The 27,431-nt window shown below is 45.3% G+C and overlaps 34 non-coding genes and 2 pseudogenes across 34 annotated transcripts; all 36 read right to left on the bottom strand.

The window, feature by feature from the left end:
* Positions 1–6,744: 6,744 nt before the first annotated feature.
* On the bottom strand, positions 6,745–6,863 carry LOC112183132 (annotated as a pseudogene).
* Positions 6,864–7,246: 383 nt separating this feature from the next.
* On the bottom strand, positions 7,247–7,365 carry LOC112183088. The gene has a single exon (XR_002929694.1). It is a non-coding gene; the product is annotated as a 5S ribosomal RNA (ribosomal RNA).
* A 331-nt stretch (positions 7,366–7,696) lies between these two features.
* LOC112183085 lies at positions 7,697–7,815 on the bottom strand. The gene has a single exon (XR_002929691.1). It is a non-coding gene; the product is annotated as a 5S ribosomal RNA (ribosomal RNA).
* A 387-nt stretch (positions 7,816–8,202) lies between these two features.
* Positions 8,203–8,321, bottom strand: LOC112183074. Its single transcript, XR_002929681.1, has one exon. It is a non-coding gene; the product is annotated as a 5S ribosomal RNA (ribosomal RNA).
* A 387-nt stretch (positions 8,322–8,708) lies between these two features.
* Positions 8,709–8,827, bottom strand: LOC112183089. The gene has a single exon (XR_002929695.1). It is a non-coding gene; the product is annotated as a 5S ribosomal RNA (ribosomal RNA).
* Positions 8,828–9,206: 379 nt separating this feature from the next.
* Positions 9,207–9,325, bottom strand: LOC112183095. Its single transcript, XR_002929701.1, has one exon. It is a non-coding gene; the product is annotated as a 5S ribosomal RNA (ribosomal RNA).
* Positions 9,326–9,713: 388 nt separating this feature from the next.
* On the bottom strand, positions 9,714–9,832 carry LOC112183069. Its single transcript, XR_002929676.1, has one exon. It is a non-coding gene; the product is annotated as a 5S ribosomal RNA (ribosomal RNA).
* A 387-nt stretch (positions 9,833–10,219) lies between these two features.
* On the bottom strand, positions 10,220–10,338 carry LOC112183067. Its single transcript, XR_002929674.1, has one exon. It is a non-coding gene; the product is annotated as a 5S ribosomal RNA (ribosomal RNA).
* Positions 10,339–10,727: 389 nt separating this feature from the next.
* LOC112183066 lies at positions 10,728–10,846 on the bottom strand. The gene has a single exon (XR_002929673.1). It is a non-coding gene; the product is annotated as a 5S ribosomal RNA (ribosomal RNA).
* A 388-nt stretch (positions 10,847–11,234) lies between these two features.
* Positions 11,235–11,353, bottom strand: LOC112183223. Its single transcript, XR_002929812.1, has one exon. It is a non-coding gene; the product is annotated as a 5S ribosomal RNA (ribosomal RNA).
* A 388-nt stretch (positions 11,354–11,741) lies between these two features.
* Positions 11,742–11,860, bottom strand: LOC112183222. Its single transcript, XR_002929811.1, has one exon. It is a non-coding gene; the product is annotated as a 5S ribosomal RNA (ribosomal RNA).
* Positions 11,861–12,251: 391 nt separating this feature from the next.
* On the bottom strand, positions 12,252–12,370 carry LOC112183221. The gene has a single exon (XR_002929810.1). It is a non-coding gene; the product is annotated as a 5S ribosomal RNA (ribosomal RNA).
* Positions 12,371–12,738: 368 nt separating this feature from the next.
* Positions 12,739–12,857, bottom strand: LOC112183219. Its single transcript, XR_002929808.1, has one exon. It is a non-coding gene; the product is annotated as a 5S ribosomal RNA (ribosomal RNA).
* Positions 12,858–13,248: 391 nt separating this feature from the next.
* On the bottom strand, positions 13,249–13,367 carry LOC112183082. Its single transcript, XR_002929688.1, has one exon. It is a non-coding gene; the product is annotated as a 5S ribosomal RNA (ribosomal RNA).
* A 389-nt stretch (positions 13,368–13,756) lies between these two features.
* LOC112183218 lies at positions 13,757–13,875 on the bottom strand. Its single transcript, XR_002929807.1, has one exon. It is a non-coding gene; the product is annotated as a 5S ribosomal RNA (ribosomal RNA).
* Positions 13,876–14,265: 390 nt separating this feature from the next.
* Positions 14,266–14,384, bottom strand: LOC112183217. Its single transcript, XR_002929806.1, has one exon. It is a non-coding gene; the product is annotated as a 5S ribosomal RNA (ribosomal RNA).
* A 390-nt stretch (positions 14,385–14,774) lies between these two features.
* On the bottom strand, positions 14,775–14,892 carry LOC112183077. The gene has a single exon (XR_002929683.1). It is a non-coding gene; the product is annotated as a 5S ribosomal RNA (ribosomal RNA).
* Positions 14,893–15,283: 391 nt separating this feature from the next.
* On the bottom strand, positions 15,284–15,402 carry LOC112183216. Its single transcript, XR_002929805.1, has one exon. It is a non-coding gene; the product is annotated as a 5S ribosomal RNA (ribosomal RNA).
* A 390-nt stretch (positions 15,403–15,792) lies between these two features.
* On the bottom strand, positions 15,793–15,911 carry LOC112183215. The gene has a single exon (XR_002929804.1). It is a non-coding gene; the product is annotated as a 5S ribosomal RNA (ribosomal RNA).
* Positions 15,912–16,302: 391 nt separating this feature from the next.
* Positions 16,303–16,421, bottom strand: LOC112183214. The gene has a single exon (XR_002929803.1). It is a non-coding gene; the product is annotated as a 5S ribosomal RNA (ribosomal RNA).
* A 389-nt stretch (positions 16,422–16,810) lies between these two features.
* LOC112183213 lies at positions 16,811–16,929 on the bottom strand. The gene has a single exon (XR_002929802.1). It is a non-coding gene; the product is annotated as a 5S ribosomal RNA (ribosomal RNA).
* Positions 16,930–17,319: 390 nt separating this feature from the next.
* Positions 17,320–17,438, bottom strand: LOC112183212. Its single transcript, XR_002929801.1, has one exon. It is a non-coding gene; the product is annotated as a 5S ribosomal RNA (ribosomal RNA).
* A 391-nt stretch (positions 17,439–17,829) lies between these two features.
* On the bottom strand, positions 17,830–17,948 carry LOC112183211. Its single transcript, XR_002929800.1, has one exon. It is a non-coding gene; the product is annotated as a 5S ribosomal RNA (ribosomal RNA).
* Positions 17,949–18,339: 391 nt separating this feature from the next.
* On the bottom strand, positions 18,340–18,458 carry LOC112183210. The gene has a single exon (XR_002929799.1). It is a non-coding gene; the product is annotated as a 5S ribosomal RNA (ribosomal RNA).
* A 391-nt stretch (positions 18,459–18,849) lies between these two features.
* LOC112183208 lies at positions 18,850–18,968 on the bottom strand. The gene has a single exon (XR_002929797.1). It is a non-coding gene; the product is annotated as a 5S ribosomal RNA (ribosomal RNA).
* Positions 18,969–19,359: 391 nt separating this feature from the next.
* Positions 19,360–19,478, bottom strand: LOC112183206. The gene has a single exon (XR_002929796.1). It is a non-coding gene; the product is annotated as a 5S ribosomal RNA (ribosomal RNA).
* Positions 19,479–19,869: 391 nt separating this feature from the next.
* On the bottom strand, positions 19,870–19,987 carry LOC112183096. Its single transcript, XR_002929702.1, has one exon. It is a non-coding gene; the product is annotated as a 5S ribosomal RNA (ribosomal RNA).
* A 390-nt stretch (positions 19,988–20,377) lies between these two features.
* Positions 20,378–20,496, bottom strand: LOC112183205. The gene has a single exon (XR_002929795.1). It is a non-coding gene; the product is annotated as a 5S ribosomal RNA (ribosomal RNA).
* A 389-nt stretch (positions 20,497–20,885) lies between these two features.
* On the bottom strand, positions 20,886–21,004 carry LOC112183204. Its single transcript, XR_002929794.1, has one exon. It is a non-coding gene; the product is annotated as a 5S ribosomal RNA (ribosomal RNA).
* Positions 21,005–21,822: 818 nt separating this feature from the next.
* LOC112183195 lies at positions 21,823–21,941 on the bottom strand. The gene has a single exon (XR_002929785.1). It is a non-coding gene; the product is annotated as a 5S ribosomal RNA (ribosomal RNA).
* Positions 21,942–22,330: 389 nt separating this feature from the next.
* Positions 22,331–22,444, bottom strand: LOC112183131 (annotated as a pseudogene).
* Positions 22,445–23,324: 880 nt separating this feature from the next.
* Positions 23,325–23,443, bottom strand: LOC112183183. The gene has a single exon (XR_002929774.1). It is a non-coding gene; the product is annotated as a 5S ribosomal RNA (ribosomal RNA).
* A 1,301-nt stretch (positions 23,444–24,744) lies between these two features.
* On the bottom strand, positions 24,745–24,860 carry LOC112183121. Its single transcript, XR_002929725.1, has one exon. It is a non-coding gene; the product is annotated as a 5S ribosomal RNA (ribosomal RNA).
* Positions 24,861–25,248: 388 nt separating this feature from the next.
* On the bottom strand, positions 25,249–25,367 carry LOC112183172. The gene has a single exon (XR_002929763.1). It is a non-coding gene; the product is annotated as a 5S ribosomal RNA (ribosomal RNA).
* A 1,385-nt stretch (positions 25,368–26,752) lies between these two features.
* Positions 26,753–26,871, bottom strand: LOC112183160. The gene has a single exon (XR_002929753.1). It is a non-coding gene; the product is annotated as a 5S ribosomal RNA (ribosomal RNA).
* A 391-nt stretch (positions 26,872–27,262) lies between these two features.
* On the bottom strand, positions 27,263–27,381 carry LOC112183148. Its single transcript, XR_002929743.1, has one exon. It is a non-coding gene; the product is annotated as a 5S ribosomal RNA (ribosomal RNA).
* Between the last annotated feature and the right edge of the window lie 50 nt (positions 27,382–27,431).

Below are 27,431 nucleotides of genomic sequence, written 5' to 3'. Positions count from 1 at the left end.
GGACTTGTTTTGAGCTTTTTCTTGTTGCACAATCCCTTGAAACTCTCCCTATAATATTTCCAACTTTTTTCCTTGATTTCTTCTTGATTTTTCACATTATCTTCATGATTTCCCATGGCAAAATCAGATTTAATTCCCAAATATATCTCCATTACGTCACAAAACCCTAATTCCATGGGCTTTTATGGGCCTTGATCCATTTTGCCGAAAATCCAATTCAAATCCATAGAGTTCTTGGGCCTCGTTGCTTCAACTTCAAGCCTTTTCATCCTCCAACGTCTAGACACTTCATTTTTCCATTTCTTTTTCATGGTTGCGTTGGAAACTTGCTTGGGAAGCCTTCCTCCATTTCGCAGGGTTTCCTAGTTGGAATAGGAAAGCTTATTTCTTCATTTCTGCTGAATTGTGTGACCCTTTTCTTCTCATATTCGCTCGTCTTGACGTTCGCAAGCTCCTCTTTCCATTCGTGAGTTCATTTCCACCTTTTAGCTCGGAGGTCCTGAAAATAGAAACTATTACAGAAAATAGAAACTTTCCTAAAACGAAAATAGAAACTTACTAAAAATGAAAAATAGAAACTTTCCTAAACTAAGAATGGAAACTTGCCAGAAATGAGAAATGAAAACTACAAAAATGGAAACTTTCTACAATAAGGAACTTTCCCAATCAAAGAATGGAAACTTTCCCAAACAGGGATTTTTCAAGGAAATGGCGCAGAAAATGTAGGGAAATGCAGTTAAAACGTCGCATTAAAATGCTCCTATCAGGGGGTTGACAGTCTAGGTATGGATGTAGTCTTCTCAGGGTCAGAAGTACAAACTCATCGTTTTCCCTTCAGAGTCCGGGTAAGCAATAAGCAGTTAATCGTATTTAACATAGGTACATACTGTACATGCCACGTCTGGCTATGTACATGGAGTAATGCACTAGGCTTAATAGTTATATTTGATTTTTTACTTGATCCTAATGGTATCATGCTGTTTTCTCCTCACTATGCATGCAATTTTTGACTACTGACTTAGCTTTATCCTGGTGGGCGCTTAAGTATTTATTTACTTAAATCTTGAAAGTTACTAACACTTGGTATTCAATACAAATTTACAACAAAGAAGGTTCGATTTATTTATCTACCCCCTTTCTTCCTTGGAAATTGAATTCATTTCTCATCTCACTTTGAGTCACAATAGTTTTTAGTTAGTTATGATAGGCATATACTCACGATAGAAAGAGCTCATTGATTTTGTCATATATAAACTCTTTTTCATTTATTTTTTTGAGGTGAAGACAATATTTTTTCAGAGATTGCTTAAAAGCCTTCTACTCTTTTGCTTTCAAGGATATTTTAAGAACTCTGAGGTTGATTAATATGATCCCCACAAAAGGGAGGTGGGAATGGCATCTTTGGCGTTGCAAATGGTATCTGTTTGACGCGGAAACCAGTTGGCTTGCAAACTGTCTCTTTTGAGCGTGTGTGCGCAGGCGTGCCAGCACCGTGGGGTGCAGTCGTCGGGGGAGTCCTTGACCTGACTTCTTCTTCAAGCGCTGTGGATGAGGAGAGCACCAACCTCGTCACAGGGTTCTTCTCTAGCCTTCCGAGAAAGGACTTCTTGCCTTACGGATAAGGACTTTAGGTGTGATCTCTTCGCGTCACCGAATCGATACTTAGTATTGTAGACTAAGCAGAGCAATCAATGGGAAGTTTAGAGAAAGCACGGGTTTTGCTGGGTTGCGAGGGCGTTACCCTTGCTTCGCTGGTTGTATCGGTGGCAGTAGTACTGGCAGTCGGTTCGCGAGGAGACTAGGACTGGAAGCACGGTCGCCGGGTTGATCTGGTGATGCTGACAGTCGGCTCGCGAGGAGACTAGGACTGGCGGGCGGTCACCGGGTTTCAACGAGGTTGAAGGTTTGCTCTGGGGAGGCGTTGTAATCGCTGGGATTAGTTGATTCAAGAAAAGGTCCCTCTTCTGTCCTTGAACCCTAGTATTTATACCTAGGGCTTTGACTGTTCCTTGCTATAGAAGGATTATTGATTGAAGTTTCCTGTTCAATCTCTGCTACTTGATTCCAATAAGGTTTCGTTTTCCCTATGGATTACGGAATGGGCGAAGCTGTAACCCAAACCCAAGCAGGCTTATTTTTGGGCCGCAGGTATCGGCCCGCTATGCTAAATCCACTAAAGGATCTTGCCAAAAATACTTTTGGGCTTAAACATTGCCCCCCAGGCCCCAAAAGCAGGCCCGCGAAGATGTAACTAATTGAAGGGGACTAAAACGACGCGTCGGACGCTTAAACCGATGTCATTAATGAAGGTCGCGTCCCTTCGTTTACAAAACACCTTTCTGTCGTATCGTTTCCCTCACAAAATTCCTTATTTAAACCCACGACCGCAAGACCTGTCACATCAGAAACCCTTCCAGTCCCTTAAACCCGGAAAAACCCATTTCTTCCGATATCTCCTTCGCAGACACCCAGAAATGGCTCCCCCAAAGAAAATAGTCATCGATCAAGAGGAAGAGTTAAATGAAATAGTCGCCCATACTTGGGGAACCAACATCAGTGCCCGCATTCATCTCCAAACATCTATCCATCGACCCCTGCTCCTTCGATTCTCCGACCACCAAACCGGACTGGGGCCAGCGCCACAAGATGCTATTCCAACCGATGCTGCCGCTCTCTACGGCCTACCCGTCGGCGGCCTATTCTGGTCCTCCGAAGGACTCCTGGAGATTTCAGCAGTTGGGGAGCTCAAAACCATCGAGCCAAAATAGGACATTGGCCGTCCTCCATCAGTTCAGCGGAGACCTCTTGGTATCGCGAAACGAGGGCGCGGGATCTGGCTCGCTGGAATGCAGCAGGTATCACACACACCATCGATCTATGTTTCCATCTTCTGCGCGACAGCAATAGTTCGCCGCTCGCTGCCTTTCTGTGTTTCTGGAATACCGCCACCAACACTTTTGACTTTAGATTCGGTCAAATGAGTATCACCTTGCTGGATATTCTTGCCATCACTGGCTTGCCCATCGATGGCGAGCCCTATTTGCATGGTCAATTTGATTCTGTGAACTTTACTTCGACCATGGCCCAACACGGTCGTACCGCCCACAATGGCTCCTACCCACGATGGTTGGCGTATTACAGCCGGGAGCACAATGCGACCGGCGGAATCGCTTTCCTGGAGTATTGGCTCTGCAAGTTCATATTCTGCACCTCCTCTTGCAAGCCCACTGGTACTTGGACTCTTCTGGCGACGGCCCTCTACAACGGCCGCAACGTCGGGCTCAGGCAACCGGTACTAGGAGCCCTCTACCGCATGTTATATCAGGCCACGATGCATCCATTTGAGACTAGCATGTCTGGCCCCTTCTGGGTCTTGGACTTCTGGATCCAAACTTACTTTCCATTCTTCCGTCGGATGACATCCCGCTACTTCCGCCGGCCGACCAACTCCTGGGTCGGTGGTTCAGCCATGAGGGAAGGTACTCATCCCCTCCTTACTCCGAGTGTTTTTCCTACCTGTATCTCCTGGATGAGATGCCATACTGCGATACAATTTTGGGTAGAAGATTCCCACCTTTACTTGAATATGGCTTCCTTCCTGGCGATCCTCGCTACAGTGACTGCGCGCGCTTAGCCTTTAGCCGCGTGATCTCCTGCTCAGATATCAGGATCGCTGCTGAAGAACTTAGTTACAAGCTTTACGCTCCGAACCATTTCGCTCGCCAATTCGGCCTCGTCCAATTGGTGCCATTTCCTCTGTACGATGCTTGGAACTATAATTGGAACTATAACACTTCTTGGAGTAGATTCGGGCCCCCTACCGGGCCTGCGCCAGCACAAAGCATGCTCGCACTGGTTGATCTTCCTGACTGGGCTCAGGTTATCGATGTCGTGGACGGGACTGAGGAAGGATATGAAGCATGGTGGGCAGAGGTCTCCGTTAATTGCTGGACTCAGCGGGATGATGAACTCTTTGCGGCCATCTTCGGAGAACTGAAAAACCCCTATCCTGCTGATGTTGAAATGCTCGCTCGCTTCTCTGAGGACGCTACACGATCCCAGCCTCTTCCGACAACACAACCGGCGCGAGCCCCTCTCCCGGCCCAGGCTGGTATCGTAATCCGCGAACCCCCTCTGGAGGTAAGTATCTTAGTTCTATCTTATGTATCTTTCTTCATTACTTTCTTTTCACTCACCCCTCATTGGATCAGGGGAACGCGCCACGTTCTGGCAGCCGCACGATCCTCTCTTCCCCGGCGCTGGCCAGCCTGGAAAGCAGAAAGCGGTGATCGCGAAGCCTGAAGTTGAAGATTCCTCCTCTGACGATGATAATCCGCAGACCGTAAGAATCCTCTATTCTTAGGATCACGCCTTCTCTACGAGCTAAGTCTGACCCTTTGATTTTGGCAGGTCGCCGCTGCTTTGGCTCACAAGCGCAGCCGGTCGGACCCTCACACTGACCCCTGGGAAGAGGATGAACCAATCGCTGATCGACTTGTAAGAAATGGTAAATCCACGTTAGGATTTACTCATCCTTTATTTCAATTCCTGTAACTGTCTTTGCTCGCAGGTTCGTCGCCGGTCCTCTAGACAAGCTGGGGAAGGCCTTCGACTGCTGGTGAAGAGACATCTGCCTCGCAGGCCCAAGCACCCACTGATTCGAGCAATCTTCCACCTCCTGCCAGCACCGTGAGCAACACGCAATTGGCCTCAATTCCGGTGCAGGTCATAGACGACAGGTCGCCCGAATTGGAAGAAGGAACAGCCTCTTCAGACACGCCGCCTGAGGAACCGATCGCCGCACAACTCCTAACGCAAATAGCTCTTGATCCCCTTCCTGATGAAGCAGCTCAAGGGCCTGCGCCGATAGCAATCCTGCACGAGCCTCTGGCCGCAGAGGTACACTCTCTCATGAGCAAAAGGCCTTAGTCTTTATTTTATTCTCTGTGCACTCTAATAATTCCTCCTTAACCACAGAGTCCTGATCCTATCGGGGAAATAGCTATAGCTGCGGAGGTACCTGTCGCTGATCCAGCAGACCCAATCGGTGAAGATATGGTGATCCAGGAACCTGCCCCCCATGTTCTTGAAGTGAGAGAAGGAACGAATGTCGAACTAGAGCCAGAAGCGGTCCCTGTTATAGAGCCTCAGGAGGCCCACGCTACTGCTACTTCTCTACCTGAGCCTCCTTCCAGAATAGAAAGGCTTGTTCGCGTACTCGAAGTAGCCCCTCCTGGAGTTATAGATGAGGCGAAGGATGGACTACAGCGACTTTTGAGCCCTGATATCTTACTGCCGAGCGCGTCCGCGAGAGCTCAGGAGTACTTGATGGTTCTTCGCCGCGAGCGAACTATCACTGAGGCCGAGTTCACTGAGATATATGAGCTGTTACAAAACCTTCCTGAGCGGATCAAAGAACGACCGCGACCGCACAAGTGAGGCAAGCTCAGGCCCATTATCGGGGCCTTGCACAAAAGATAGAGACATCTCGCTATTTCTTGGGCGATAGAGTTATCCTCGTCAGAGACTTGCGGATCACACAGAATCATCTTCGGACTCAAATCCAGGAACTGCAAGCCCAATTGACTGCGGTGACGGCCCTGCTTGAGCATGAGGAACCTCTGCTAGAGCAACCCCTAGCGGCCTTCGAAACGATGTCTCAAAACTTAGCTCAGGCTTGCGAAGCAGCCAGACAAGCGGAGCGAGCTGCTGCTGACGCTAGTTTTCATCTGGATGAACACTTACTTCGCTTGACCCATGCGGGCCGAAAACTTTAGGCCTCTTACGTTTAGGCCCTTTTTGTTTTGTATGAACAATATTATAATTAATATTTATGTTTTGGCCCACTTTGCTTGGCCCAAATATTACTTTAATTCCGGTAGTTACTGACATCGAAACTGTTGAAAAGATAACCCCAATTTGGGCGGTTATCTCCTTGAAGACTGCCCCGCTTCCCACGCGTTTTCAAATCCTTTCATTTCTGAGATTCTGGCATTCAATTCCATTGATTCTCTCATTGATGGCGTTGAAAGTACTTCAACTGCCCATTGCACGGTTGGGATTACTACGACTGGCACTATAAATACCTGTACTCAGGGAGAATAAGCAACCAAGCCATCATGTCTTTTCCAGAGATAACCTCGCGAGCCTTGCTGCTCTTTCTTCAGTTTCTAAAATCTTCTAACCATGATCTCATCCTTAGCCACAAATTCATAGGCTTCATGGCTTAATCTCAAGACCTGGATAGGCCTCATGGCCTAATCTCAGGTCCAGTGGCATGTCTTTGGTTTCTGGGAATCTGGACGAACTCGCCAGTCTCAGTTAAACCGAAGAACATGTCACGCTCCTAACGCAGCAGAACCTGATTCTGAGGGGTCCCTCTTCTCAGACTTCTCGCGTGGAGCAGGAGGGAGAAGGGCGGAAGGCCACTTTGAGGCCGCCTGTTCTTCTTCCGCGGTCTACATCCAGGGCCCGATTACGAGGCTTCTGTTTTTCCCCTGGAGGTAGATGTGGTTGTGAGTCACGCTCGCTCTGGATACCAACTCCATCCCGGAGGATATTCAACTAGAAGGGTTGGGATGGAGTATTTCCTTCCCTCTTCCTCCAGTACAAATGAGAGCAGCGGCGACTCAGATCGGAGGAGGATCTGGGTGAAGAGAGGAAGAGTGCCAGCGGTACGGCCCAGATCCTTCTCGCCACCACAAGATCCAGGAACTCTTAGAAGATCTACAATCCTCATGTTTCTTTAAGCCACTTTTGCCCTTCCCATGAGGTCTCCCATCTTAGTACTGCTCTCGCCCAAACAAGCTTAACTTCAGAGTTCTGATGGGATCCGGTGCATTATTGCTGGTATGATCGCACCCGTTAGTGTATGCGAAATCAATCTACATAAACTCCCTTCGCTCAGCTCCCTAAACTGCTTTCATACATTACGCCAAAAAACTTTCATAGTTGGCGTCTCAACCGCACCACCTCCCCGCCGGGATACACTTTTATTGCTGTTAGAAAATGAAAATAAATATAAAACAAAATAAATGAATAAAAAAATCAAGCAAAAACAACTCCTCGATCAAACAAAGCCCGAGAGCCCCAAGGCCCAAGGCCAATCTTTTGCGTCTTCTAATCTCCGCGGCCAGTGAGCTTTCCTTCAATCTCACGAGCCTTCGAAGAGTTATATTGAATTAGTACACGGACAAAGTAGCCGAAATCAAAAAGCAACTTAATGAACCGAAACAAAAAAAAAAAAGGGGTGCAACACGAGGACTTCCCAGGAGGTCACCCATCCTAGTACTGCTCTCGCCCAAGCAAGCTTAACTTCAGAGTTCTGATGGGATCCAGTGCATTATTGCTGGTATGATCGCACCAGTTAGTGTATGCGAAATCAATCTACATGAACTCCCTTCGCTCAGCTCCCTAAACTGCTTTCATACATTACGCCAAAAAACTTTCATAGTTGGCGTCTCAACCGCACCACCTCCCCGCCGGGATACACTTTTATTGCTGTTAGAAAATGAAAATAAATATAAAACAAAATAAATTAATAAAAAATCTAGCAAAAACAACTCCTCGATCAAACAAAGCCCGAGAGCCCTTCAATCTCACAAGCCTTCGAAGAGTTGGATTGAATTAGTACACGGACAAAGTAGCCGAAATCAAAAAAGCAACTTAATGAACCGAAAAAAAAAAAAAAAAAAACGGGGTGCAACACGAGGACTTCCCAGGAGGTCACCCATCCTAGTACTGCTCTCGCCCAAGCAAGCTTAACTTCGAAGTACTGATGGGATCCGGTGCGTTATTGCTGGTATGATCGCACCCGTTAGTGTATGCGAAATCAATCTACATGAACTCGCTTCGCTCAGCTCCCTAAACTGCTTTCATACATTACGCCAAAAAACTTTCATAATTGGCGTCTCAACCGCACCACCTCCCCGCCGGGATACACTTTTATTGCTGTTAGAAAATGAAAATAAATATAAAACAAAATAAATGAATACAAAATCTAGCAAAAACAACTCGTCGATCAAACAAAGTCCAAGAGCCCCAAGGCCCAAGGCCAATCTTTTGCGTCTTCTAATCTCCGCGGCCGGTGAGCTTTCCTTCAATCTCACGAGCCTTCGAAGAGTTGGATTGAATTAGTACACGGACAAAGTAGCCGAAATCAAAAAAGCAACTTAATGAACCGAAACAAAAAATTAAAAAAGAGGGGTGCAACACGAGGACTTCCCAGGAGGTCACCCATCCTAGTACTGCTCTCGCCCAAGCAAGCTTAACTTCGGAGTTCTGATGGGATTCGGTGCGTTATTGCTGGTATGATCGCACCCGTTAGTGTATGCGAAATCAATCTACATGAACTCCCTTCGCTCAGCTCCCTAAACAGCTTTCATACATTACGCCAAAAACTTTCATAGTTGGCGTCTCAACCGCACCACCTCCGCGCCGGGATACACTTTTATTGCTGTTAGAAAATGAAAATAAATATAAAACAAAATAAATGAATAAAAAATCTAGCAAAAACAACTCGTCGATCAAACAAAGCCCGAGAGCCCAAAGGCCCAAGGCCAATCTTTTGCGTCTTCCAATCTCCGCGGCCGGTGAGGTTTCCTTTAATCTCACGAGCCTTCGAAGAGTTGGATTGAATTAGTACACGGACAAAGTAGCAGAAATCAAAAAAGCAACTTAATGAACCGAATCAAAAAAAAAAAAAAAAAAGGGTGCAACACGAGGACTTCCTAGGAGGTCACTCATCCTAGTACTACTCTCGCCCAAGCAAGCTTAACTTCGGAGTTCTGATGGGATCCGGAGCGTTATTGCTGGTATGATCGCACCCGTTAGTGTATGCGAAATCAATCTACATGAACTCGCTTTGCTCAACTCCCTAAACTGCTTTCATACATTACGCCAAAAACTTTCATAGTTGGCGTCTCAACCGCACCACCTCCGCGCCGGGATACACTTTTATTGCTGTTAGAAAATGAAAATAAAAATAAAACAAAATAAATGAATAAAAAATCTAGCAAAAACAACTCTTCGATCAAACAAAGCCCAAGGCCAATCTTTTGCGTCTTCTAGTCTCCGCGGCCGGTGAGCTTTCCTTCAATCTCACGAGCCTTCGAAGAGTTGGATTGAATTAGTACACGGACAAAGTAGCCGAAATCAAAAAGCAACTTAATGAACCAAAACAAAAAAGAAAAAGAAAAAGAAAAAGAGGGGTGCAACACGAGGACATCCCAGGAGGTCACCCATCCTAGTACTGCTCTCGCCCAAGCAAGCTTAACTTCGGAGATCTGATGGGACCCGGTGCATTATTGCTGGTATGATCGCACCCGTTAGTGTATGCGAAATCAATCTACATGAACTCTCTTCGCTCAGCTCCCTAAACTGCTTTCATACATTACGCCAAAATACTTTCATAGTTGGCGTCTCAACCGCACCACCTCCCGCTGGGATACACTTTTATTGCTGTTAGAAAATGAAAATAAATATAAAACAAAATAAATGAATAAAAAATCTAGCAAAAACAACTCCTCGATCAAACAAAGCCCAAGAGCCCCAAGGCCCAAGGCCAGACTTTTGCGTCTTCTAATCTCCGCGGCCGGTGAGCTTTCCTTCAATCTCACGAGCCTTCGAAGAGTTGGATTGAATTAGTACACGGACAAAGTAGCTGAAATCAAAAAGCAACTTAATGAACCGAAACAAAAAAAAAAAGAAAAAGTGGGGTGCAACACGAGGACTTCCCAGGAGGTCACCCATCCTAGTACTGCTCTCGCCCAAGCAAGCTTAACTTCAGAGTTCTGATGGGATCCGGTGCATTATTGCTGGTATGATCGCACCCGTTAGTGTATGCGAAATCAATCTACATGAACTCTCATCGCTCAGCTCCCTAAACTGCTTTCATACATTACGCCAAAAAACTTTCATAGTTGGCGTCTCAACCGCACCACCTCCCCGCCGGGATACACTTTTATTGCTGTTAGAAATGAAAATAAATATAAAACAAAATAAATGAATAAAAATCTAGCAAAAACAACTCCTCGATCAAACAAAGCCCAAGAGCCCCAAGGCCCAAGGCCAGTCTTTTGCGTCTTCTAATCTCCGCGGCCGGTGAGCTTTCCTTCAATCTCACGAGCCTTCGAAGAGTTGGATTGAATTAGTACACGGACAAAGTAGCCGAAATCAAAAATGCAACTTAATGAACCGAAACAAAAAGAAAAAGAAAAGAGGGGTGCAACACGAGGACTTCCCAGGAGGTCACCCATCCTAGTACTGCTCTCGCCCAAGCAAGCTTAGCTTCGGAGTTCTGATGGGATCCGGTGCATTATTGCTGGTATGATCGCACCCGTTAGTGTATGCGAAATCAATCTACATGAACTCTCTTCGCTCAGCTCCCTAAGCTGCTTTCATACATTACGCCAAAAAGCTTTCATAGTTGGCGCCTCAACCGCACCACCTCCCCGCCGGGATACACTTTTATTGCTGTTAGAAATGAAAATAAATATAAAACAAAATAAATGAATAAAAATCTAGCAAAAACAACTCCTCGATCAAACAAAGCCCAAGAGCCCCAAGGCCCAAGGCCAGTCTTTTGCGTCTTCTAATCTGCGCGGCCGGTGAGCTTTCCTTCAATCTCACGAGCCTTCGAAGAGTTGGATTGAATTAGTACACGGACAAAGTAGCCGAAATCAAAAATGCAACTTAATGAACCGAAACAAAAAAGAAAAAGAAAAAGAGGGGTGCAACACGAGGACTTCCCAGGAGGTCACCCATCCTAGTACTGCTCTCGCCCAAGCAAGCTTAGCTTCGGAGTTCTGATGGGATCCGGTGCATTATTGCTGGTATGATCGCACCCGTTAGTGTATGCGAAATCAATCTACATGAACTCTCTTCGCTCAGCTCCCTAAGCTGCTTTCATACATTACGCCAAAAAGCTTTCATAGTTGGCGCCTCAACCGCACCACCTCCCCGCCGGGATACACTTTTATTGCTGTTAGAAAATGAAAATAAATATAAAACAAAATAAATGAATAAAAATCTAGCAAAAACAACTCCTCGATCAAACAAAGCCCAAGAGCCCCAAGGCCCAAGGCCAGTCTTTTGCGTCTTCTAATCTCCGCGGCCGGTGAGCTTTCCTTCAATCTCACGAGCCTTCGAAGAGTTGGATTGAATTAGTACCGGACAAAGTAGCCGAAATCAAAAATGCAACTTAATGAACCGAAACAAAAAGAAAAAGAAAAAGAGGGGTGCAACACGAGGACTTCCCAGGAGGTCACCCATCCTAGTACTGCTCTCGCCCAAGCAAGCTTAACTTCGGAGTTCTGATGGGATCCGGTGCATTATTGCTGGTATGATCGCACCCGTTAGTGTATGCGAAATCAATCTACATGAACTCTCTTCGCTCAGCTCCCTAAGCTGCTTTCATACATTACGCCAAAAAGCTTTCATAGTTGGCGCCTCAACCGCACCACCTCCCCGCCGGGATACACTTTTATTGCTGTTAGAAATGAAAATAAATTTAAAACAAAATAAATGAATAAAAATCTAGTAAAAACAACTCCTCGATCAAACAAAGCCCAAGAGCCCCAAGGCCCAAGGCCAGTCTTTTGCGTCTTCTAATCTCCGCGGCCGGTGAGCTTTCCTTCAATCTCACGAGCCTTCGAAGAGTTGGATTGAATTAGTACCGGACAAAGTAGCCGAAATCAAAAATGCAACTTAATGAACCGAAACAAAAAAGAAAAAGAAAAAGAGGGGTGCAACACGAGGACTTCCCAGGAGGTCACCCATCCTAGTACTGCTCTCGCCCAAGCAAGCTTAACTTCGGAGTTCTGATGGGATCCGGTGCATTATTGCTGGTATGATCGCACCCGTTAGTGTATGCGAAATCAATCTACATGAACTCTCTTCGCTCAGCTCCCTAAGCTGCTTTCAGACATTACGCCAAAAAGCTTTCATAGTTGGCGCCTCAACCGCACCACCTCCCCGCCGGGATACACTTTTATTGCTGTTAGAAAATGAAAATAAATATAAAACAAAATAAATGAATAAAAAATCTAGCAAAAACAACTCCTCGATCAAACAAAGCCCAAGAGCCCCAAGGCCCAAGGCCAGTCTTTTGCGTCTTCTAATCTCCGCGGCCGGTGAGCTTTCCTTCAATCTCACGAGCCTTCGAAGAGTTGGATTGAATTAGTACGCGGACAAAGTAGCCGAAATCAAAAATGCAACTTAATGAACCGAAACAAAAAAGAAAAAGAAAAAGAGGGGTGCAACACGAGGACTTCCCAGGAGGTCACCCATCCTAGTACTGCTCTCGCCCAAGCAAGCTTAACTTCGGAGTTCTGATGGGATCCGGTGCATTATTGCTGGTATGATCGCACCCGTTAGTGTATGCGAAATCAATCTACATGAACTCTCTTCGCTCAGCTCCCTAAGCTGCTTTCATAGTTGGCGCCTCAACCGCACCACCTCCCCGCCGGGATACACTTTTATTGCTGTTAGGAAATGAAAATAAATATAAAACAAAATAAATGAATAAAAAATCTAGCAAAAACAACTCCTCGATCAAACAAAGCCCAAGAGCCCCAAGGCCCAAGGCCAGTCTTTTGCGTCTTCTAATCTCCGCGGCCGGTGAGCTTTCCTTCAATCTCACGAGCCTTCGAAGAGTTGGATTGAATTAGTACGCGGACAAAGTAGTCGAAATCAAAAATGCAACTTAATGAACCGAAACAAAAAAGAAAAAGAAAAAGAGGGGTGCAACACGAGGACTTCCCAGGAGGTCACCCATCCTAGTACTGCTCTCGCCCAAGCAAGCTTAACTTCGGAGTTCTGATGGGATCCGGTGCATTATTGCTGGTATGATCGCACCCGTTGGTGTATGCGAAATCAATCTACATGAACTCTCTTCGCTCAGCTCCCTAAGCTGCTTTCATACATTACGCCAAAAAGCTTTCATAGTTGGCGCCTCAACCGCACCACCTCCCCGCCGGGATACACTTTTATTGCTGTTAGGAAATGAAAATAAATATAAAACAAAATAAATGAATATAAAATCTAGCAAAAACAACTCCTCGATCAAACAAAGCCCAAGAGCCCCAAGGCCCAAGGCCAGTCTTTTGCGTCTTCTAATCTCCGCGGCCGGTGAGCTTTCCTTCAATCTCACGAGCCTTCGAAGAGTTGGATTGAATTAGTACGCGGACAAAGTAGCCGAAATCAAAAATGCAACTTAATGAACCGAAACAAAAAAGAAAAAGAAAAAGAGGGGTGCAACACGAGGACTTCCCAGGAGGTCACCCATCCTAGTACTGCTCTCGCCCAAGCAAGCTTAACTTCGGAGTTCTGATGGGATCCGGTGCATTATTGCTGGTATGATCGAACCCGTTAGTGTATGCGAAATCAATCTACATGAACTCTCTTCGCTCAGCTCCCTAAGCAGCTTTCATACATTACGCCAAAAAGCTTTCATAGTTGGCGCCTCAACCGCACCACCTCCCCGCCGGGATACACTTTTATTGCTGTTAGGAAATGAAAATAAATATAAAACAAAATAAATGAATAAAAATCTAGCAAAAACAACTCCTCGATCAAACAAAGCCCAAGAGCCCCAAGGCCCAAGGCCAGTCTTTTGCGTCTTCTAATCTCCGCGGCCGGTGAGCTTTCTTCAATCTCACGAGCCTTCGAAGAGTTGGATTGAATTAGTACGCGGACAAAGTAGCCGAAATCAAAAATGCAACTTAATGAACCGAAACAAAAAAGAAAAAGAAAAAGAGGGGTGCAACACGAGGACTTCCCAGGAGGTCACCCATCCTAGTACTGCTCTCGCCCAAGCAAGCTTAACTTCGGAGTTCTGATGGGATCCGGTGCATTATTGCTGGTATGATCGCACCCGTTAGTGTATGCGAAATCAATCTACATGAACTCTCTTCGCTCAGCTCCCTAAGCTGCTTTCATACATTACGCCAAAAAGCTTTCATAGTTGGCGCCTCAACCGCACCACCTCCCCGCCGGGATACACTTTTATTGCTGTTAGGAAATGAAAATAAATATAAAACAAAATAAATGAATAAAAATCTAGCAAAAACAACTCCTCGATCAAACAAAGCCCAAGAGCCCCAAGGCCCAAGGCCAGTCTTTTGCGTCTTCTAATCTCCGCGGCCGGTGAGCTTTCCTTCAATCTCACGAGCCTTCGAAGAGTTGGATTGAATTAGTACGCGGACAAAGTAGCCGAAATCAAAAATGCAACTTAATGAACCGAAACAAAAAAGAAAAAGAAAAAGAGGGGTGCAACACGAGGACTTCCCAGGAGGTCACCCATCCTAGTACTGCTCTCGCCCAAGCAAGCTTAACTTCGGAGTTCTGATGGGATCCGGTGCATTATTGCTGGTATGATCGCACCCGTTAGTGTATGCGAAATCAATCTACATGAACTCTCTTCGCTCAGCTCCCTAAGCTGCTTTCATACATTACGCCAAAAAGCTTTCATAGTTGGCGCCTCAACCGCACCACCTCCCCGCCGGGATACACTTTTATTGCTGTTAGGAAATGAAAATAAATATAAAACAAAATAAATGAATAAAAATCTAGCAAAAACAACTCCTCGATCAAACAAAGCCCAAGAGCCCCAAGGCCCAAGGCCAGTCTTTTGCGTCTTCTAATCTCCGCGGCCGGTGAGCTTTCCTTCAATCTCACGAGCCTTCGAAGAGTTGGATTGAATTAGTACGCGGACAAAGTAGCCGAAATCAAAAATGCAACTTAATGAACCGAAACAAAAAAGAAAAAGAAAAAGAGGGGTGCAACACGAGGACTTCCCAGGGGTCACCCATCCTAGTACTGCTCTCGCCCAAGCAAGCTTAACTTCGGAGTTCTGATGGGATCCGGTGCATTATTGCTGGTATGATCGCACCCGTTAGTGTATGCGAAATCAATCTACATGAACTCTCTTCGCTCAGCTCCCTAAGCTGCTTTCATACATTACGCCAAAAAGCTTTCATAGTTGGCGCCTCAACCGCACCACCTCCCCGCCGGGATACACTTTTATTGCTGTTAGGAAATGAAAATAAATATAAAACAAAATAAATGAATAAAAAATCTAGCAAAAACAACTCCTCGATCAAACAAAGCCCAAGAGCCCCAAGGCCCAAGGCCAGTCTTTTGCGTCTTCTAATCTCCGCGGCCGGTGAGCTTTCCTTCAATCTCACGAGCCTTCGAAGAGTTGGATTGAATTAGTACGCGGACAAAGTAGCCGAAATCAAAAATGCAACTTAATGAACCGAAACAAAAAAGAAAAAGAAAAAGAGGGGTGCAACACGAGGACTTCCCAGGAGGTCACCCATCCTAGTACTGCTCTCGCCCAAGCAAGCTTAACTTCGGAGTTCTGATGGGATCCGGTGCATTATTGCTGGTATGATCGCACCCGTTAGTGTATGCGAAATCAATCTACATGAACTCTCTTCGCTCAGCTCCCTAAGCTGCTTTCATACATTACGCCAAAAAGCTTTCATAGTTGGCGCCTCAACCGCACCACCTCCCCGCCGGGATACACTTTTATTGCTGTTAGGAAATGAAAATAAATATAAAACAAAATAAATGAATAAAAATCTAGCAAAAACAACTCCTCGATCAAACAAAGCCCAAGAGCCCCAAGGCCCAAGGCCAGTCTTTTGCGTCTTCTAATCTCCGCGGCCGGTGAGCTTTCCTTCAATCTCACGAGCCTTCGAAGAGTTGGATTGAATTAGTACGCGGACAAAGTAGCCGAAATCAAAAATGCAACTTAATGAACCGAAACAAAAAAGAAAAAGAAAAAGAGGGGTGCAACACGAGGACTTCCCAGGAGGTCACCCATCCTAGTACTGCTCTCGCCCAAGCAAGCTTAACTTCGGAGTTCTGATGGGATCCGGTGCATTATTGCTGGTATGATCGCACCCGTTAGTGTATGCGAAATCAATCTACATGAACTCTCTTCGCTCAGCTCCCTAAGCTGCTTTCATACATTACGCCAAAAAGCTTTCATAGTTGGCGCCTCAACCGCACCACCTCCCCGCCGGGATACACTTTTATTGCTGTTAGGAAATGAAAATAAATATAAAACAAAATAAATGAATAAAAAATCTAGCAAAAACAACTCCTCGATCAAACAAAGCCCAAGAGCCCCAAGGCCCAAGGCCAGTCTTTTGCGTCTTCTAATCTCCGCGGCCGGTGAGCTTTCCTTCAATCTCACGAGCCTTCGAAGAGTTGGATTGAATTAGTACGCGGACAAAGTAGCCGAAATCAAAAATGCAACTTAATGAACCGAAACAAAAAAGAAAAAGAAAAAGAGGGGTGCAACACGAGGACTTCCCAGGAGGTCACCCATCCTAGTACTGCTCTCGCCCAAGCAAGCTTAACTTCGGAGTTCTGATGGGATCCGGTGCATTATTGCTGGTATGATCGCACCCGTTAGTGTATGCGAAATCAATCTACATGAACTCTCTTCGCTCAGCTCCCTAAGCTGCTTTCATACATTACGCCAAAAAGCTTTCATAGTTGGCGCCTCAACCGCACCACCTCCCCGCCGGGATACACTTTTATTGCTGTTAGGAAATGAAAATAAATATAAAACAAAATAAATGAATAAAAATCTAGCAAAAACAACTCCTCGATCAAACAAAGCCCAAGAGCCCCAAGGCCCAAGGCCAGTCTTTTGCGTCTTCTAATCTCCGCGGCCGGTGAGCTTTCCTTCAATCTCACGAGCCTTCGAAGAGTTGGATTGAATTAGTACGCGGACAAAGTAGCCGAAATCAAAAATGCAACTTAATGAACCGAAACAAAAAGAAAAAGAAAAAGAGGGGTGCAACACGAGGACTTCCCAGGAGGTCACCCATCCTAGTACTGCTCTCGCCCAAGCAAGCTTAACTTCGGAGTTCTGATGGGATCCGGTGCATTATTGCTGGTATGATCGCACCCGTTAGTGTATGCGAAATCAATCTACATGAACTCTCTTCGCTCAGCTCCCTAAGCTGCTTTCATACATTACGCCAAAAAGCTTTCATAGTTGGCGCCTCAACCGCACCACCTCCCCGCCGGGATACACTTTTATTGCTGTTAGGAAATGAAAATAAATATAAAACAAAATAAATGAATAAAAATCTAGCAAAAACAACTCCTCGATCAAACAAAGCCCAAGAGCCCCAAGGCCCAAGGCCAGTCTTTTGCGTCTTCTAATCTCCGCGGCCGGTGAGCTTTCCTTCAATCTCACGAGCCTTCGAAGAGTTGGATTGAATTAGTACGCGGACAAAGTAGCCGAAATCAAAAATGCAACTTAATGAACCGAAACAAAAAAGAAAAAGAAAAAGAGGGGTGCAACACGAGGACTTCCCAGGAGGTCACCCATCCTAGTACTGCTCTCGCCCAAGCAAGCTTAACTTCGGAGTTCTGATGGGATCCGGTGCATTATTGCTGGTATGATCGCACCCGTTAGTGTATGCGAAATCAATCTACATGAACTCTCTTCGCTCAGCTCCCTAAGCTGCTTTCATACATTACGCCAAAAAGCTTTCATAGTTGGCGCCTCAACCGCACCACCTCCCCGCCGGGATACACTTTTATTGCTGTTAGGAAATGAAAATAAATATAAAACAAAATAAATGAATAAAAAATCTAGCAAAAACAACTCCTCGATCAAACAAAGCCCAAGAGCCCCAAGGCCCAAGGCCAGTCTTTTGCGTCTTCTAATCTCCGCGGCCGGTGAGCTTTCCTTCAATCTCACGAGCCTTCGAAGAGTTGGATTGAATTAGTACGCGGACAAAGTAGCCGAAATCAAAAATGCAACTTAATGAACCGAAACAAAAAAGAAAAAGAAAAAGAGGGGTGCAACACGAGGACTTCCCAGGAGGTCACCCATCCTAGTACTGCTCTCGCCCAAGCAAGCTTAACTTCGGAGTTCTGATGGGATCCGGTGCATTATTGCTGGTATGATCGCACCCGTTAGTGTATGCGAAATCAATCTACATGAACTCTCTTCGCTCAGCTCCCTAAGCTGCTTTCATACATTACGCCAAAAAGCTTTCATAGTTGGCGCCTCAACCGCACCACCTCCCCGCCGGGATACACTTTTATTGCTGTTAGGAAATGAAAATAAATATAAAACAAAATAAATGAATAAAAAATCTAGCAAAAACAACTCCTCGATCAAACAAAGCCCAAGAGCCCCAAGGCCCAAGGCCAGTCTTTTGCGTCTTCTAATCTCCGCGGCCGGTGAGCTTTCCTTCAATCTCACGAGCCTTCGAAGAGTTGGATTGAATTAGTACGCGGACAAAGTAGCCGAAATCAAAAATGCAACTTAATGAACCGAAACAAAAAAGAAAAAGAAAAAGAGGGGTGCAACACGAGGACTTCCCAGGAGGTCACCCATCCTAGTACTGCTCTCGCCCAAGCAAGCTTAACTTCGGAGTTCTGATGGGATCCGGTGCATTATTGCTGGTATGATCGCACCCGTTAGTGTATGCGAAATCAATCTACATGAACTCTCTTCGCTCAGCTCCCTAAGCTGCTTTCATACATTACGCCAAAAAGCTTTCATAGTTGGCGCCTCAACCGCACCACCTCCCCGCCGGGATACACTTTTATTGCTGTTAGGAAATGAAAATAAATATAAAACAAAATAAATGAATAAAAAATCTAGCAAAAACAACTCCTCGATCAAACAAAGCCCAAGAGCCCCAAGGCCCAAGGCCAGTCTTTTGCGTCTTCTAATCTCCGCGGCCGGTGAGCTTTCCTTCAATCTCACGAGCCTTCGAAGAGTTGGATTGAATTAGTACGCGGACAAAGTAGCCGAAATCAAAAATGCAACTTAATGAACCGAAACAAAAAAGAAAAAGAAAAAGAGGGGTGCAACACGAGGACTTCCCAGGAGGTCACCCATCCTAGTACTGCTCTCGCCCAAGCAAGCTTAACTTCGGAGTTCTGATGGGATCCGGTGCATTATTGCTGGTATGATCGCACCCGTTAGTGTATGCGAAATCAATCTACATGAACTCTCTTCGCTCAGCTCCCTAAGCTGCTTTCATACATTACGCCAAAAAGCTTTCATAGTTGGCGCCTCAACCGCACCACCTCCCCGCCGGGATACACTTTTATTGCTGTTAGGAAATGAAAATAAATATAAAACAAAATAAATGAATAAAAAATCTAGCAAAAACAACTCCTCGATCAAACAAAGCCCAAGAGCCCCAAGGCCCAAGGCCAGTCTTTTGCGTCTTCTAATCTCCGCGGCCGGTGAGCTTTCCTTCAATCTCACGAGCCTTCGAAGAGTTGGATTGAATTAGTACGCGGACAAAGTAGCCGAAATCAAAAATGCAACTTAATGAACCGAAACAAAAAAGAAAAAGAAAAAGAGGGGTGCAACACGAGGACTTCCCAGGAGGTCACCCATCCTAGTACTGCTCTCGCCCAAGCAAGCTTAACTTCGGAGTTCTGATGGGATCCGGTGCATTATTGCTGGTATGATCGCACCCGTTAGTGTATGCGAAATCAATCTACATGAACTCTCTTCGCTCAGCTCCCTAAGCTGCTTTCATACATTACGCCAAAAAGCTTTCATAGTTGGCGCCTCAACCGCACCACCTCCCCGCCGGGATACACTTTTATTGCTGTTAGGAAATGAAAATAAATATAAAACAAAATAAATGAATAAAAAATCTAGCAAAAACAACTCCTCGATCAAACAAAGCCCAAGAGCCCCAAGGCCCAAGGCCAGTCTTTTGCGTCTTCTAATCTCCGCGGCCGGTGAGCTTTCCTTCAATCTCACGAGCCTTCGAAGAGTTGGATTGAATTAGTACGCGGACAAAGTAGCCGAAATCAAAAATGCAACTTAATGAACCGAAACAAAAAAGAAAAAGAAAAAGAGGGGTGCAACACGAGGACTTCCCAGGAGGTCACCCATCCTAGTACTGCTCTCGCCAAGCAAGCTTAACTTCGGAGTTCTGATGGGATCCGGTGCATTATTGCTGGTATGATCGCACCCGTTAGTGTATGCGAAATCAATCTACATGAACTCTCTTCGCTCAGCTCCCTAAGCTGCTTTCATACATTACGCCAAAAAGCTTTCATAGTTGGCGCCTCAACCGCACCACCTCCCCGCCGGGATACACTTTTATTGCTGTTAGGAAATGAAAATAAATATAAAACAAAATAAATGAATAAAAATCTAGCAAAAACAACTCCTCGATCAAACAAAGCCCAAGAGCCCCAAGGCCCAAGGCCAGTCTTTTGCGTCTTCTAATCTCCGCGGCCGGTGAGCTTTCCTTCAATCTCACGAGCCTTCGAAGAGTTGGATTGAATTAGTACGCGGACAAAGTAGCCGAAATCAAAAATGCAACTTAATGAACCGAAACAAAAAAGAAAAAGAAAAAGAGGGGTGCAACACGAGGACTTCCCAGGAGGTCACCCATCCTAGTACTGCTCTCGCCCAAGCAAGCTTAACTTCGGAGTTCTGATGGGATCCGGTGCATTATTGCTGGTATGATCGCACCCGTTAGTGTATGCGAAATCAATCTACATGAACTCTCTTCGCTCAGCTCCCTAAGCTGCTTTCATACATTACGCCAAAAACTTTCATAGTTGGCGCCTCAACCGCACCACCTCCCCGCCGGGATACACTTTTATTGCTGTTAGAAATGAAAATAAATATAAAACAAAATAAATGAATAAAAAATCTAGCAAAAACAACTCCTCGATCAAACAAAGCCCAAGAGCCCCAAGGCCCAAGGCCAGTCTTTTGCGTCTTCTAATCTCCGCGGCCGGTGAGCTTTCCTTCAATCTCACGAGCCTTCGAAGAGTTGGATTGAATTAGTACACGGACAAAGTAGCCGAAATCAAAAATGCAACTTAATGAACCGAAACAAAAAAGAAAAAGAAAAAGAGGGGTGCAACACGAGGACTTCCCAGGAGGTCACCCATCCTAGTACTGCTCTCGCCCAAGCAAGCTTAACTTCGGAGTTCTGATGGGATCCGGTGCATTATTGCTGGTATGATCGCACCCGTTAGTGTATGCGAAATCAATCTACATGAACTCTCTTCGCTCAGCTCCCTAAGCTGCTTTCATACATTACGCCAAAAACTTTCATAGTTGGCGCCTCAACCGCACCACCTCCCCGCCGGGATACACTTTTATTGCTGTTAGAAATGAAAATAAATATAAAACAAAATAAATGAATAAAAAATCTAGCAAAAACAACTCCTCGATCAAACAAAGCCCAAGAGCCCCAAGGCCCAAGGCCAGTCTTTTGCGTCTTCTAATCTCCGCGGCCGGTGAGCTTTCCTTCAATCTCACGAGCCTTCGAAGAGTTGGATTGAATTAGTACACGGACAAAGTAGCCGAAATCAAAAATGCAACTTAATGAACCGAAACAAAAAAGAAAAAGAAAAAGAAAAGAGGGGTGCAACATTATTGCTGGTATGATCGCACCCGTTAGTGTATGCGAAATCAATCTACATGAACTCTCTTCGCTCAGCTCCCTAAGCTGCTTTCATACATTACGCCAAAAAACTTTCATAGTTGGCGCCTCAACCGCACCACCTCCCCGCCGGGATACACTTTTATTGCTGTTAGAAAATGAAAATAAATATAAAACAAAATAAATGAATAAAAAATCTAGCAAAAACAACTCCTCGATCAAACAAAGCCCAAGAGCCCCAAGGCCCAAGGCCAGTCTTTTGCGTCTTCTAATCTCCGCGGCCGGTGAGCTTTCCTTCAATCTCACGAGCCTTCGAAGAGTTGGATTGAATTAGTACCGGACAAAGTAGCCGAAATCAAAAATGCAACTTAATGAACCGAAACAAAAAAGAAAAAGAAAAAGAGGGGTGCAACACGAGGACTTCCCAGGAGGTCACCCATCCTAGTACTGCTCTCGCCCAAGCAAGCTTAACTTCGGAGTTCTGATGGGATCCGGTGCATTATTGCTGGTATGATCGCACCCGTTAGTGTATGCGAAATCAATCTACATGAACTCTCTTCGCTCAGCTCCCTAAGCTGCTTTCATACATTACGCCAAAAACTTTCATAGTTGGCGCCTCAACCGCACCACCTCCCCGCCGGGATACACTTTTATTGCTGTTAGAAAATGAAAATAAATATAAAACAAAATAAATGAATAAAAAATCTAGCAAAAACAACTCCTCGATCAAACAAAGCCCAAGAGCCCCAAGGCCCAAGGCCAGTCTTTTGCGTCTTCTAATCTCCGCGGCCGGTGAGCTTTCCTTCAATCTCACGAGCCTTCGAAGAGTTGGATTGAATTAGTACACGGACAAAGTAGCCGAAATCAAAAATGCAACTTAATGAACCGAAACAAAAAAGAAAAAGAAAAAGAGGGTGCAACACGAGACTTCCCAGGAGGTCACCCATCCTAGTACTGCTCTCGCCAAGCAAGCTTACTTCGGAGTTCTGATGGATCCGGTGCATTATTGCGGTATGATCGCACCCGTTAGTGTATGCGAAATCAATCTACATGAACTCTCTTCGCTCAGCTCCCTAAGCTGCTTTCATACATTACGCCAAAAAACTTTCATAGTTGGCGCCTCAACCGCACCACCTCCCCGCCGGGATACACTTTTATTGCTGTTAGAAATGAAAATAAATATAAAACAAAATAAATGAATAAAAAATCTAGCAAAAACAACTCCTCGATCAAACAAAGCCCAAGAGCCCCAAGGCCCAAGGCCAGTCTTTTGCGTCTTCTAATCTCCGCGGCCGGTGAGCTTTCCTTCAATCTCACGAGCCTTCGAAGAGTTGGATTGAATTAGTACGCGGACAAAGTAGCCGAAATCAAAAATGCAACTTAATGAACCGAAACAAAAAAGAAAAAGAAAAAGAGGGTGCAACACGAGACTCCAGAGTCACCCATCTACTGCTCCGCCCAAGCAAGCTACTCGGTTCTGAGGATCCGGCATTATTGCTGGTATGATCGCACCCGTTAGTGTATGCGAAATCAATCTACATGAACTCTCTTCGCTCAGCTCCCTAAGCTGCTTTCATACATTACGCCAAAAAACTTTCATAGTTGGCGCCTCAACCGCACCACCTCCCCGCCGGGATACACTTTTATTGCTGTTAGAAAATGAAAATAAATATAAAACAAAATAAATGAATAAAAAATCTAGCAAAAACAACTCCTCGATCAAACAAAGCCCAAGAGCCCCAAGGCCCAAGGCCAGTCTTTTGCGTCTTCTAATCTCCGCGGCCGGTGAGCTTTCCTTCAATCTCACGAGCCTTCGAAGAGTTGGATTGAATTAGTACACGGACAAAGTAGCCGAAATCAAAAATGCAACTTAATGAACCGAAACAAAAAAGAAAAAGAAAAAGAGGGGTGCAACACGAGGACTTCCCAGGAGGTCACCCATCCTAGTACTGCTCTCGCCCAAGCAAGCTTAACTTCGGAGTTCTGATGGGATCCGGTGCATTATTGCTGGTATGATCGCACCCGTTAGTGTATGCGAAATCAATCTACATGAACTCTCTTCGCTCAGCTCCCTAAGCTGCTTTCATACATTACGCCAAAAAACTTTCATAGTTGGCGCCTCAACCGCACCACCTCCCCGCCGGGATACACTTTTATTGCTGTTAGAAAATGAAAATAAATATAAAACAAAATAAATGAATAAAAAATCTAGCAAAAACAACTCCTCGATCAAACAAAGCCCAAGAGCCCCAAGGCCCAAGGCCAGTCTTTGCGTCTTCTAATCTCCGCGGCCGGTGAGCTTTCCTTCAATCTCACGAGCCTTCGAAGAGTTGGATTGAATTAGTACGCGGACAAAGTAGCCGAAATCAAAAATGCAACTTAATGAACCGAAACAAAAAGAAAAAGAAAAGAGGGTGCAACACGAGACTCCAGGGGTCACCATCCTAGTACTGCTCTCGCCAGCAAGCTAACTCGGATTCTGATGGATCGGTGCATATTGCTGGTATGATCGCACCCGTTAGTGTATGCGAAATCAATCTACATGAACTCTCTTCGCTCAGCTCCCTAAGCTGCTTTCATACATTACGCCAAAAACTTTCATAGTTGGCGCCTCAACCGCACCACCTCCCCGCCGGGATACACTTTTATTGCTGTTAGAAATGAAAACAAATATAAAACAAAATAAATGAATAAAAAATCTAGCAAAAACAACTCCTCGATCAAACAAAGCCCAAGAGCCCCAAGGCCCAAGGCCAGTCTTTTGCGTCTTCTAATCTCCGCGGCCGGTGAGCTTTCCTTCAATCTCACGAGCCTTCGAAGAGTTGGATTGAATTAGTACACGGACAAAGTAGCCGAAATCAAAAATGCAACTTAATGAACCGAAACAAAAAAGAAAAAGAAAAAGAGGGGTGCAACATTATTGCTGGTATGATCGCACCCGTTAGTGTATGCGAAATCAATCTACATGAACTCTCTTCGCTCAGCTCCCTAAGCTGCTTTCATACATTACGCCAAAAACTTTCATAGTTGGCGCCTCAACCGCACCACCTCCCCGCCGGGATACACTTTTATTGCTGTTAGAAATGAAAATAAATATAAAACAAAATAAATGAATAAAAAATCTAGCAAAACAACTCCTCGATCAAACAAAGCCCAAGAGCCCAAGGCCCAAGGCCAGTCTTTTGCGTCTTCTAATCTCCGCGGCCGGTGAGCTTTCCTTCAATCTCACGAGCCTTCGAAGAGTTGGATTGAATTAGTACACGGACAAAGTAGCCGAAATCAAAAATGCAACTTAATGAACCGAAACAAAAAAGAAAAAGAAAAAGGGGTGCAACACGAGGACTTCCCAGGAGTCACCCATCCTAGTACTGCTCTCGCCAAGCAAGCTTAACTTCGGAGTTCTGATGGGATCCGGTGCATTATTGCTGTATGATCGCACCCGTTAGTGTATGCGAAATCAATCTACATGAACTCTCTTCGCTCAGCTCCCTAAGCTGCTTTCATACATTACGCCAAAAACTTTCATAGTTGGCGCCTCAACCGCACCACCTCCCCGCCGGGATACACTTTATTGCTGTTAGAAATGAAAATAAATATAAAACAAAATAAATGAATAAAAAATCTAGCAAAAACAACTCCTCGATCAAACAAAGCCCAAGAGCCCCAAGGCCCAAGGCCAGTCTTTTGCGTCTTCTAATCTCCGCGGCCGGTGAGCTTTCCTTCAATCTCACGAGCCTTCGAAGAGTTGGATTGAATTAGTACGCGGACAAAGTAGCCGAAATCAAAAATGCAACTTAATGAACCGAAACAAAAAAGAAAAAGAAAAAGAGGGGTGCAACACGAGGACTTCCCAGGAGGTCACCCATCCTAGTACTGCTCTCGCCCAAGCAAGCTTAACTTCGGAGTTCTGATGGGATCCGGTGCATTATTGCTGGTATGATCGCACCCGTTAGTGTATGCGAAATCAATCTACATGAACTCTCTTCGCTCAGCTCCCTAAGCTGCTTTCATACATTACGCCAAAAACTTTCATAGTTGGCGCCTCAACCGCACCACCTCCCCGCCGGGATACACTTTTATTGCTGTTAGAAAATGAAAATAAATATAAAACAAAATAAATGAATAAAAAATCTAGCAAAAACAACTCCTCGATCAAACAAAGCCCAAGAGCCCCAAGGCCCAAGGCCAGTCTTTTGCGTCTTCTAATCTCCGCGGCCGGTGAGCTTTCCTTCAATCTCACGAGCCTTCGAAGAGTTGGATTGAATTAGTACACGGACAAAGTAGCCGAAATCAAAAATGCAACTTAATGAACCGAAACAAAAAAGAAAAAGAAAAAGAGGGTGCACACGAGACTTCCAGAGTCACCATCCTAGTATGCTCTCGCCCAAGCAAGCTTAACTTCGGAGTTCTGATGGATCCGTGCATTATTGCTGGTATGATCGCACCCGTTAGTGTATGCGAAATCAATCTACATGAACTCTCTTCGCTCAGCTCCCTAAGCTGCTTTCATACATTACGCCAAAAAACTTTCATAGTTGGCGCCTCAACCGCACCACCTCCCCGCCGGGATACACTTTTATTGCTGTTAGAAATGAAAATAAATATAAAACAAAATAAATGAATAAAAAATCTAGCAAAAACAACTCCTCGATCAAACAAAGCCCAAGAGCCCCAAGGCCCAAGGCCAGTCTTTTGCGTCTTCTAATCTCCGCGGCCGGTGAGCTTTCCTTCAATCTCACGAGCCTTCGAAGAGTTGGATTGAATTAGTACACGGACAAAGTAGCCGAAATCAAAAATGCAACTTAATGAACCGAAACAAAAAAGAAAAAGAAAAAGAGGGTGCAACACGAGGACTCCCAGAGTCACCCATCCTAGTACTGCTCTCGCCCAAGCAGCTAACTTCGAGTCTGAGGACCGGCATTATTGCTGGTATGATCGCACCCGTTAGTGTATGCGAAATCAATCTACATGAACTCTCTTCGCTCAGCTCCCTAAGCTGCTTTCATACATTACGCCAAAAACTTTCATAGTTGGCGCCTCAACCGCACCACCTCCCCGCCGGGATACACTTTTATTGCTGTTAGAAAATGAAAATAAATATAAAACAAAATAAATGAATAAAAAATCTAGCAAAAACAACTCCTCGATCAAACAAAGCCCAAGAGCCCCAAGGCCCAAGGCCAGTCTTTTGCGTCTTCTAATCTCCGCGGCCGGTGAGCTTTCCTTCAATCTCACGAGCCTTCGAAGAGTTGGATTGAATTAGTACACGGACAAAGTAGCCGAAATCAAAAATGCAACTTAATGAACCGAAACAAAAAAGAAAAAGAAAAAGAGGGGTGCAACACGAGGACTTCCCAGGAGGTCACCCATCCTAGTACTGCTCTCGCCCAAGCAAGCTTAACTTCGGAGTTCTGATGGGATCCGGTGCATTATTGCTGGTATGATCGCACCCGTTAGTGTATGCGAAATCAATCTACATGAACTCTCTTCGCTCAGCTCCCTAAGCTGCTTTCATACATTACGCCAAAAAACTTTCATAGTTGGCGCCTCAACCGCACCACCTCCCCGCCGGGATACACTTTTATTGCTGTTAGAAAATGAAAATAAATATAAAACAAAATAAATGAATAAAAAATCTAGCAAAAACAACTCCTCGATCAAACAAAGCCCAAGAGCCCCAAGGCCCAAGGCCAGTCTTTTGCGTCTTCTAATCTCCGCGGCCGGTGAGCTTTCCTTCAATCTCACGAGCCTTCGAAGAGTTGGATTGAATTAGTACGCGGACAAAGTAGCCGAAATCAAAAATGCAACTTAATGAACCGAAACAAAAAAGAAAAAGAAAAAGAGGGGTGCAACACGAGGACTTCCCAGGAGGTCACCCATCCTAGTACTGCTCTCGCCCAAGCAAGCTTAACTTCGGAGTTCTGATGGGATCCGGTGCATTATTGCTGGTATGATCGCACCCGTTAGTGTATGCGAAATCAATCTACATGAACTCTCTTCGCTCAGCTCCCT

This window comes from Rosa chinensis, chromosome 1 (assembly GCF_002994745.2).
Source record: "Rosa chinensis cultivar Old Blush chromosome 1, RchiOBHm-V2, whole genome shotgun sequence".
NCBI lineage: Eukaryota > Viridiplantae > Streptophyta > Magnoliopsida > Rosales > Rosaceae > Rosa > Rosa chinensis.
The sequence above is the reverse complement of the archived record's forward strand: the minus strand, read 5'-3'. Positions and strand labels throughout refer to the sequence as shown.